At 39.5% G+C, this 11,320-nt stretch overlaps 1 long non-coding RNA gene across 1 annotated transcript in view; it reads left to right on the top strand.

The window, feature by feature from the left end:
- Positions 1-7,607, top strand: part of LOC133608710 (uncharacterized) — a 14,531-nt gene extending 6,924 nt beyond the window's left edge. Inside the window, exon 3 of the long non-coding RNA XR_009815625.2 lies at positions 6,753-7,607. This is a non-coding gene — a long non-coding RNA (uncharacterized lncRNA). The remainder of the gene's footprint in view (positions 1-6,752) is intronic.
- Positions 7,608-11,320: the final 3,713 nt, after the last annotated feature.

The following is an 11,320-nucleotide window of genomic DNA, read 5'->3' on the forward strand; positions in this document are numbered from 1 at the left end:
GCGTGGGCATTATGTGACAGCCACCCTGCCAGGTCTCAGGCTTCCATCCCACATGAAGAGTGGCGGGGATGGCAAGAAAGCAGGGAGAGGCTGCAATTAAAACATGTGGCAGTTTTGTGTCCAGCGCAAACCTGTAAAGGGTGGAAAAAAACATGAAGTTTAATGGAGTGACATACCAAAATAAAAAAAAAGGTTCTCTTTTAGAGCAGCAGATGTTGAAGTGGCAGAATGGCATTGAAATGTCAGTCTTTTAAAACAGTGGTTCTCAAATGGGGGTACGCGTACCCCTGGGGGTACTTGAAGGTATGCCAAGGGGTACGTGAGATTTTTTTTTAATATTCTAAAAATAGCAACAATTGAAAAATCCTTTATACATATATTTATTGAATAATACTTCAACAAAATATGAATGTAAGTTCATAAACTGAACATCAAATCAAGTAGGCTATTCCATTCACTACAATGCAATATTCAGTGTTGACAGCTAGATTTTTGTGGACATGTTCCATATATATTGATGTTAAAGATTTCTTTTTTTGTGAAGAAATGTTTAGAATTAAGTTCATGAATCCAGATGGATCTCTATTACAATCCCCAAAGAGGGCACTTTAAGTTGATGATTACTTCTATGTGTAGAAATCTTTATTTATAATTGAATCACTTGTTTATTTTTCAACAAGTTTGTAGTTATTTTTATATCTTTTTTTCCAAATAGTTCAAGAAAGACCACTACAAATGAGCAATATTTTGCACTGTTATACAATTTAATAAATCAGAAACTGATGACATAGTCCTGTATTTTACTTCTTTATCTCTTTTTTTCCAACCAAAAATGCTTTGCTCTGATTAGGGGGTACTTGAATTAAAAAAATGTTCACAGGGGGTACATCACTGAAAAAAGGTTGAGAACCACTGTCTTAAAAGACTCAACAAAGGATTTTTTTTTTTTTTACATCATCCATCCATCCATTTTCTACCACGTGTAGCAATCGGGCGGAAGGCGTGTACACCCTGGACACGTCGCCACCTCATCGCAGGGCCAACACAGATAGACAGTCAACATTCACACTCACATGTATTCGAATTTAGAATCCATTTCTTTATAGGAAATTGTTATGTAAAACTGTCAATTTAGTGTTGCCAATCAGCCTATCCCCAGGTGCATGTCTTTGGAGGTGGGAGGAAAAGCCGGAGTACCCGGAGGGAACCCACGCAGTCACAGAGAGAACATGCAAACTCCTCCCAAATTTCCTCGAGCCCAGGGGTCGATCTCAAGACCTTCATATTGTGAGGCACCAACACTGACCCCTGTTCCACCGTGCTACCAATCATTGCATCTATTATTGACTATTTATAATATAATATGTACTGTAGGTAAGGTTGGGTACACTTAACATTTGAATCGATACGGGTCCAATTCCCGGTACTTAACGGTACACATTTGCATGTTCTTGTATGTTCAAATGTTTTAATAATTGTAAATGTTTAAAAAAAATCAACGTTTAACTCTGAGCTGTGCTGACCAGTTGTTGTTTTATTACACTTCTGTGTCTCATTTGCAAGTACTGTACTGTACTTTATTATGTAGATCAGTGACGTGCGGTGAGGTTCATGGCTGGTGAGGCACTGACTTCATCACAGTCAGATTTACAAACATATGAACCCTAAAGAGTATCTTATTCACCATTTGATTGGCAGCAGTTAACGGGTTATGTTTAAAAGCTCATACCAGCATTCTTCCCTGCTTGGCACTCAGCATCAAAGGTTGGAATTGGGGGTTAAATCACCAAAAATTATTCCCGGGCGCGGCGCCGCCGCTGCCCACTGCTCCCCTCACCTCCCAGGGGGTGATCAATGGGATGGGTCAAATGCAGAGGACAAATTTCATTACACCTAGTGTGTGTGTGACAATCATTGGTACTTTAACTTAACTTTAACTTTACACATACAAATTGTAGCACACAAAAAAGCACATTTAATAAAAAAAACTTTATTATGGTCTTACCTTTACTTATAAATGAAGTCCATGCGCCGCTGTTGTGCTGGATTAATGCACCCCGCGGTAGAATGCACCCCCTGACGGGAGTGTTATATCAACTAAAACCCTCACTTAAACTTTCCACGTGCAAGATTGAATCTATTTAAAAAAGTGTAACCGAGGGTTTATAAATGTCGCCTAAACTGTATGAAACTACAAAATAACAAACACGGAGGCTCCAGTTTACCCGAGGACCACTTTATTTACCTTCTTTCAAAAACCTCCGCTCCACTCCAACGTGTCATCACTTCCGCTCTTAGCGCCTTCAAAATAAGAGCTCAAGGCATATACTGTATAACAGCGCATAACAGGAACTTAACATCACAAAGAGGAAAGCCCATAAAAATAGGTTACAAACGTTATTTAATAAGAAGCCAAAAAGTACAAAAACAATAATGTTCGTGTTGGAGGAGTTGTGAATTAGGTACACCTGCAGTCTGCAGGTGTACCTAATGTTGTGGCCCTGCAGTCATTCACAACTCCTCCAACACGAACATTATTGTTTTTGCACTTTTTGGCTTCTTATGAAATAACTTTTTTAAATAGATTCAATCTTGCACATGGAAAGTTTAAGTGTGGGCTTTAGTTGATATAACACTCTGGTCAGGGGGTGCATTCTACGGCGGGGGTGCAGGAGGCGGGATTACTGCAAGCCACAGCCAGTGCATCTTTTGCAGCCGTTTTATGATCGCTCAGCACAAGAAATACGTTACACACATACAGTTGTTGACAAAATACACTGTACATTATATACCTCAGCTAACTAAACTATGGAAATGTATAATATAGTTCATATAGCAATACGGTCTCACTACACAGCAGGCCAGCAGTTAGCCGAGTCCGCAATCCATGGTGAGGCACAACGCAGTGACGTGCCTCAACTGGCTGCTGTTCACCGCACCGTCTCTTCTCAGTATTTGAACGGCAAATGTGAAAATTCAGCGATTTTGAATAAAAATAATCTAAAACTGGTAAAGTTAAATGGAAAATAACTTTATAGTATAATCACTTGATACATATAACAATTAAATTTTTTTTTTTTCTTTTTACATATTTTTTCTTTCCATGATGGCACGTGAGGCCCCGCCTCACCTGCCTCCAGTGACTGCACGTCACTGATGTAGATGTTGCATGCAATTGCTTTTCCAAAATGTGAAATGGCAGTACTGTATAGACAACGGTGTGTTGCCATAGTCTGGAAGTAGTCTTTGCCATTAAGTTGAATGTGCTAGTCGTTTCTTCTCTGTGTGTCTTTATTACACACCACTTTGATTGTAACATGCATCTTAGTTGTAGTTTTCATTACCAAATTTGGAGGTGATGAAATTACACTGTAAAATGGCTAATGATAATCTTTAGCATGTCTATGGCAAATACAGTGTAAATTAGCATAGAGCGAGCGCTCTTAGAAATTTTAATCCTTACTTCTTGCTTTGTTGGCATGGAAAATTGTAACATTACCGAGAGGCAGTTTGGCTACTCTGAGTGCTGCTTGAGTGCTTATTTTCCGGTCAAGTTCTTAAGTCAAGGCCAAGTTTTCAACTGGACGTGATATGACATGCCACAAAGGTATATGGCACCGTTTGATTTTAATACCTGGTAGTACCGACCGACTTGGGTCAGTGCCTATTAAAGTACGAAATTTGATACCCATCCTTACCCATGCATTTTGTACTAAGACGCCCAAATGTTTTTGGAGTCCCAATAGATTCTATTTGTGGTTCCATGCCAGTTATCATATTTTCCTCTTCGCCATCAATAGTATCCGTCTGTGGAGTCATTAGGGATGGGTACCTTTTCACATTTGAACCGATACGGTCCAAATTCCCGATTCTTGGGAATCAATACTGGTACTTAAAGGGGCTGTTTGCAACAAATATACAGATGCCTAGGGGGTGCAATGTATTTTACACAATATATCCCGCCCTCTCACAACTTCTCGTATGTAATTACGTACGTACGTAACACATTTAGGTGTTCTTAGCTAAACATAGCAATTTGGATAGCTAGCGTTAGCTGTCATTGAATGTATAATCTATCATAAAACTACAACATGACTACAAATTGTTTGTCGCTTCTCTTGGACTGCTTTTGTATGTATGCATGCGCTCCCTGTACGTACGTGTTGACGAGACCGTGTGAGTGACCGCCGTAAACACCAATCATTTTATTCGGGCCGGTAAACATTTTTTATGACGAACTTTGTAATTGTGAAAAATATAGACAATTGTCAAACAAATGTGTTCTGTTAAACCACTAATTGCTAGCCGGTGGTATTGTTATTATAGTTTTTGCTTTGAGAAACTTTACTGTGAGGAAGTTGCAAACACCAGTTTTCAGTTTTTGGTGCTTTTGTGTTTGTTCAAGTAGTAATACATGTTAATTTGTTTAATAATAACATCTATTTTTTTGTTTATACATTGAGCTGATAATGACAACGGTGCTGTCCATTGTTATATCTTGCACTTCTTAGTCGCATTTGCAAGTATGGATTCATATCGGTTGTGTTCTGTGTGTTGCTGTAGAGTTAAGAAGTTGTCTCTGCCATTAAGATGAATGTGCCAGTTTAGTCTTTTGTTGAGCCCTGAATGTGTTTGCCTGCCTCTAAGTATTGTACTTCTTACACACCAGCTGTTTGATTATGACATGCATCTTAGTTGTAGTTTTCATTGTCAAAATAGGAGGTGTTGAAATTGCCATGTAAAATCACTCTTTTGGCATGGAAAATTGCAACATTACCCAGAGCTAATCTGCTACATATACTGTTTGCCCGCCAAGTGCTTGAGCGCAGGTGATGTCATGTGCAACAAAGTTATGGATAAATGTGACTGTTTGATTTTACGTGAATCGGCACTTGTTCGTTTGCATGGAATTTGGTCTGTACCAAAAGTACCGAATTCAGTACCCATCCCTAGGTGTAAAAAACCCCCTCGATAAAGTCAAATAAAAAGCTAAACATACTTGCGCAGGTAAGTCTTGTGGTGTATTTTCCCAGATAAAGTGGTAGGTTTTAAGTAGTCTGGTTTGCACAATTTGCTTTGACAGTGTGTGGGCGAGTAAAACTAAGCTTTTTGGTTTGTATGAAAAGAAGTGTGCAACATTATCTCATGTTCTTTACACCTTTGTGAGCAACAGAACATGAAGTTATTGATTTATTTGTCTTCTAACACAACCTGGGCTGCATGCAAAATGATAATAATGAACGTCTGATACATCAATATTTTGATGAACAAAAGCATTATCAACCGCGACCACGTCAGCTGTCTTAAGAAGCAGAGTAAAGATGTCACTTAGATGTCACTTACTGTACGGAGTTGAAGTGGCAAACATACAGACAGTCCAATTGGGTCACATATACTGTATATACTGTAATATTGTACATGGTCATTGGTATATATTGCATATATGTTATAGACACAATATAATATATCTGTATATATATTATTCTGTACACATATTATGTATATATTTGTACATATGTTAGATTTTTTAGCGCTATATTAGTCTATTTATACCTGCATTGTCCTTTCCATCCTTACACTTTCCATCATTGTAACTGAGCTACTGTGTTGAACAATTTCCCTTGTGGATCATTAAAGTTTGTCTAAGTCTAAGTTTATCATAAGATGTTTAAATTTGGAGCAAGGGTGACCACGCCCAAATCTATCACCTTTCTGTCACATTTTCTGTGACATGTGCTGACCTCTTGGCCAGGTCACCTTGTGAAAGAGATCTTGATCTCAGTGGATTCTTATATGGTTACATAAAAAAAAAAATCCATTAAAAGAGAATGGACACCAATTTTTTTCTGTGACAGTAAAAAATGTAACCGTGGCGGGCCGCCACAAATAAACTAATGTATAGGAAACACCAGGCTCCTCTGCACGTTACAGTCGTGTAGAACTCCACGGCATCATACTGATAAGTTTTTGTAATATTTTGTCCCCTCTTATGTAGATGAATATGGGCGAAATAATAGGAAGACTTCTCAGCATGATGCATCACTTCTACACCATTGCAAGCTACTGCAGCTTGTTCAATAAATACATCTCATAATAAGCATGGTTAAGGCACAATATTTATAAAGTGCTTATATTTGACCTGTTATGAGATTGTTTAGTTGACTGTAAGTCGTAAGTTTGTAACGTTCCTATATATATATATATGTGTGTGTGTGTGTGTGTTCGCTTGTTTGAACGTTGAAAGGACTCTTGGCCCTAATGCTGTCGATGTCAAAGCACTTTTTATTTCCACCTGCTACCGGTCCATTTCCTGCTGTGTAACAATGGCATTGGGGAAGCCGTGGAGTGCCAAGTGATTGATGTTGCACTGTATTTGGCCCTTATTCTCATCGGGGCCTGACAGGAAATGTCTAACCCCCCCCCAATGTGGCCTCCAGCAGCCACGTGAGGCTGAAGTGATCAGGGCTTACTAAAGACATCCCTTCCATTCTAAAGTGTCATTCGTCTCCAAAGACAGGCTGGCCGCTGCACATAAACACACTTTTCACGTCTTATAAATCAGTTTGAGAAGGAATGAAGTTAATTGTCGCCACACGATTGAACTTAGCCACACCCCCATCTGCATCACTCCAAGAAGATGAACGCACATACATCAAATCTACATTCTTTCCACGCAGTACAGCAAAGAAGACAATCTATCACCAGGTCTCGCTCGCTATTTCTAACCGTGTTTCTCTTTCTGCTTCCTCTAGACTGGAGTGGGCAGGCATGCGGCTTTGGCCACAGGAAGCTGTGAATTCTTTGGAGAATGGAAGATGTCTTGCTAGCCCCCGACCCCCCACTCCCATCTAAACCCCACCACCGCCCATACGCTTACCCCAGAATGACCCCTGACCCATCTGTATGTTTATATCAGAGCGTGGAAGTGAGAAATAGTGATGAGTCACTCTGGCCGTGTGTTTACACTCCAGAGTCACGCAAGGAAGGAAATGAGCCACGGTCTGCTACAAGTGGCGAGCTGGGAGACAGAATAGCTGCCACAGAGGCGCACCTTTCTATAAGCGGGAGTTTAGGATTTCCTTTACCTGAGATCTGCTGTAAACGCTGTAGGCCTACAAAACATGCTAAACACTATTTCCAATGTACTCGTTATACATGTTTTGGCACCATTACAGTGGAAGTGCACCACTGTTTTTTTTTCATTGCATGCAATTCTAACCATATCAGTATTTCTAGTGTGCCCAAGGTCCAGAGGTGATCCAGCTTTTGCAGTAGCAACGCTCTCCCTCTGAATCTCAGCGCTACAACATCTCTTGAGACTTTTAAATCTTCATTAAAAACACATTTATCTGCGTTGGCGTTTTACCACAAGCGGAGCTGGACATTTTAGTTTTTATTTATGTCTTTTCACTATTGTTATGGATATTCCTTATTTTATTTACAGTGATTATTTATTTTTCGTCAAAATTTTTTTACTGATTTGTTCGTTTAGTTGTATTTTCTAGGACTTATTTTGATTTTTATTAAATTTCCTTCTTTCTTTTTCCCCCCCATATTGGCATTACGAAAAAATTGTGCTACAATAGGGAAGGGTTTTCATATGGCCTCGTTCCTGGGTGGATCTTGCGTGAGAGGGGGGGGGGGCTTAATCATTTTGCAGTGCAGTCTGCTAAAAATGATGGAAAGCGCCACCCTACCCTGTGGTCAAAGTTGGAATTACTGCAAAATACATTTTAAGATATTCAACACTACTGGTGACTAAAGTCATACTTGCCAACCCTCCCGAATTTTCCGGGAGACTCCCGAAATTCAGCGCCTCTCCCGAAAATCTCCCGGGACAAATATTCTCCCGATTTTCAGCCGGAACTGGAGGCCACACACCCTCCAGCTCCATGCGGACCTGAGTGAGGACAGCCTTTTTTCATGACGGGAGAACAGGGTGACAAGAACTAAATCATCCAGACTAGAGATAAATTGTATTATTATGTTTATCTTACCTAAAAATAAATACATTTATTAATAAAAAAAAACAAAAAACTAAATACATTTTTACTATATTTTGCTAAAAACATCAAAATTAATTGTATTTTTATTTGTATTTTTTCTGACTCCTTATTACATCCAGCCATAGAATTATACATTAAAATAAACATATTTGAAATAATTAATTTTAAATTATCATAATAATTCATTTAAAATGACCATATTTAATTATTAAAATAATTGCTTGTTTATCAATCAATCAATCAATCAATCAATCTTTATTTATATAGCCCTAAATCACAAGTGTCTCAAAGGGCTGCACAAGCCACAACGACATCAACAACTTTAGCATTTTATTCATTACATTTTGAAGCTCTCAGAAGTCAAGTTATGTTATACTCCTTAATATTTATTTATGCAAGTTTGAAGTATCAATTATCTAAACACAGTTTTGTTTGCATATTTTCAGGATATATGTATATATATATATATATATATATATATATATATATATATATATATATATATATATATATATATATATATATATATATATATGAAATACTTGACTTGGTGAATTCTAGTTGTCAATATACTCCTCCCCTCTTAACCACGTCACCAACCACGCCCCCACCCCCCACCCCCCACCTCCCGAAATCGGAGGTCTCAAGGTTGGCAAGTATGACTAAAGTTGATAGTGCACCCAATGACCCAAATGACCATATTTGGTCATTTTATGCATTACCAGACCTTATTTCTTCAGCGCATTTATTTCCGTTTCCATAACGATGTACTTCCAATTTCCGGCAACAAATGTGTGTTCAAACAAATACATGTATGTTTTAATCATGGCAGACTTGGTAAAAGACAATGAAGATTGCTATTTTTGGACATATGAGGATTCACAACCTTATCTTTTTGAAGCTGAATATACTGAGGATGAATTGCTGCTTATCGAAGGGAGCATGAAGAGAGAGTGATATATTGGAGCAGACGGAAGCCGAGAGAGTGAGGTTGGCGTGACTTGATGGTGTAAATGTGGAGCTTGTAGCCAAACTGTGCCGACATAAATGGCGGGCTTACCCAAGCTAAACCGGAAACAAATGTCCCCGGCCAGCTGGACCAAACGGACAACTGTCCATTGAGTGAGTCACTTTGATATTGATCATGATACATGCAGCACATCACCGTACACTATAGTGCATAAACTGTCGAGCTAGCTGTGTATAAACAAAACATACTAATACTTTACAGATACTGTAATATGAATGTTCATGTTTTTACTCAGTTCAGATTGGTGTCCTATAGCATTGTGTTGTGCATTACAAACTAAAAAGCCATTCAGTTGTTGACGCAGTCGCTAGCAAGACGATGTGTTACTACGCTAGAAAAATAGTTCCTCAGTGTTCGATCTTACAATAACAATGTCGCTACAGCTTGGTTAATATGCAGGTTACTGAATGTAAATGAAGTATTGTTGGCGGTTTTTGAATGCATTTCCGAAGTGATTTAGAGGCAGAATGTATTTATCCTATTAGCTTCATTGTTAGCCAGAACGGGCTTCACGGTGGAAGAGGGGTTAGTGCATCTGCCTCACAATACGAAGGTCCTGAGTGGTCTTGGGTTCAATCCCGGGCTCGGGATATTTCTGTGTGGAGTTTGCATGTTCTCCCCGTGACTGCGTGGGTTTCCTCCGGGTACTCCGGCTTCCTCCCACCTCCAAAGACATGCACCTGGGGATAAGTTGATTGGCAACACTAAAAATTGGCCCTAGTGTGTGAATGTGAGTGTGAATGTTGTCTGTCTATCTGTGTTGGCCCTGCGATGAGGTGGCGACTTGTCCAGGGTGTACCCCGCCTTCCGCCCGATTGTAGCTGAGATAGGCTCCAGCGCCCCCCGCGACCCCAAAGGGAATAAGCGGTAGAAAATGGATGGATGGATGGATGTTAGCCAGAACGAACCGATTATTACAAATTACAATGCAACAAAAACCCAAATCCTTTATTTTTTTTTTGTCTCTCATAAGGATTGTAAATGATAGGCAAAATAAAAAAATAAAAAAAGTGCAGTTCCCCTTAAAGGCCTCTCTTAAACCTGCACATTCTGAAGAGACAGCCAGAAAGCGGCTTGAAGATGGTTTGTAAAACTAAATCTATGCAACATTTTGACCAAAGAACCACCATTACATTTTATGTCGACCACAAGGAAGTGTTTTAAATGTAGAAAAAAAAATCACACTATTACGACTTTAACATCCGTTCCAGGGTCAAACTGTTCCCTTCATAAAACCTCAAATAACTTCACAATCACCATCAATCCCGCCTGCGATTTGGTAATAACAAATTAAATGTTATTGGTTGATGTTAAGTCAGACACCCAGATGCCCACTTGTTGCCAGGCAGATTTGGTGGGGCACAATCACTAGTGAGTAAAATAGTGAATGTCCAATGAAAATAATTGATCTGAAAATGCCTCTTGGCCAATCTGCTTAGTGACCATTTGATTATAAAGTTGTTATCAAACACTGTAAATAAACATAACACCTCAGTGCTTTCCACCTGTATAGACACACACTCATACTGCGCCTCAATAAGCGCCTACAGCTTGTATTTTCTCCTGGACTGTACCTCCTGTCAGGGGCTTTGATTGATAGTTGTGTTTATCGCCATATTATTAAGTCATCAGGCTGACCGCAGCAAGGCCTCAAGCTCCTTGATTCCATTTAAGTGCAAATTAAACGTTTGCTTCTTGTTTATTCTTGTGTTTTTTCTGAAAGCTATATATATATAGTTTTATTGGACTGTGCTGATTGCTGCAGCCGCTTGGGAACATTTAGCGAGACGCATCCTCGTCACGTAGAACCATGCAGGACGTTGGCGTGTAAACATCCTGCCTTTCAAGACACTTTTGCATCTCTGTAAAATGTGTGCAAAATGACTACGTGAAGTTAAATGCAGCACTTTCTGAGCGTATACAATAAGAAGCACTCAGCAGAGGTGGGCGATCGCTCGGCTAATAGAGCCTGTGGCCGGCTGACGTTGTGTACGGGCCGAGTAAACAAAGTCACGGCAAAGTGGACATGCTGCTGAGTGTGTCCTGATGGAGACATGCAGCACTGACTGAAACACTGCATGACAACTCTTGTTCGACCAACGACCGCCGGATCACAGGCCGTGAATTCGGGTTACTGAGGTCCTCAAAAAAGTTGGAACGTTGTGCTGCACGGAGCGTTTGGTTTCAGTAATCAGTGAAGTGACAAATGTTCCATCCATCACATCAAGATGAATACTTTAATTCTAGAATATCAGTGATTGTGTTTTGCCTTTTTTAACGACAG

This window comes from Nerophis lumbriciformis, linkage group LG06, assembly GCF_033978685.3.
Source record: "Nerophis lumbriciformis linkage group LG06, RoL_Nlum_v2.1, whole genome shotgun sequence".
NCBI lineage: Eukaryota > Metazoa > Chordata > Actinopteri > Syngnathiformes > Syngnathidae > Nerophis > Nerophis lumbriciformis.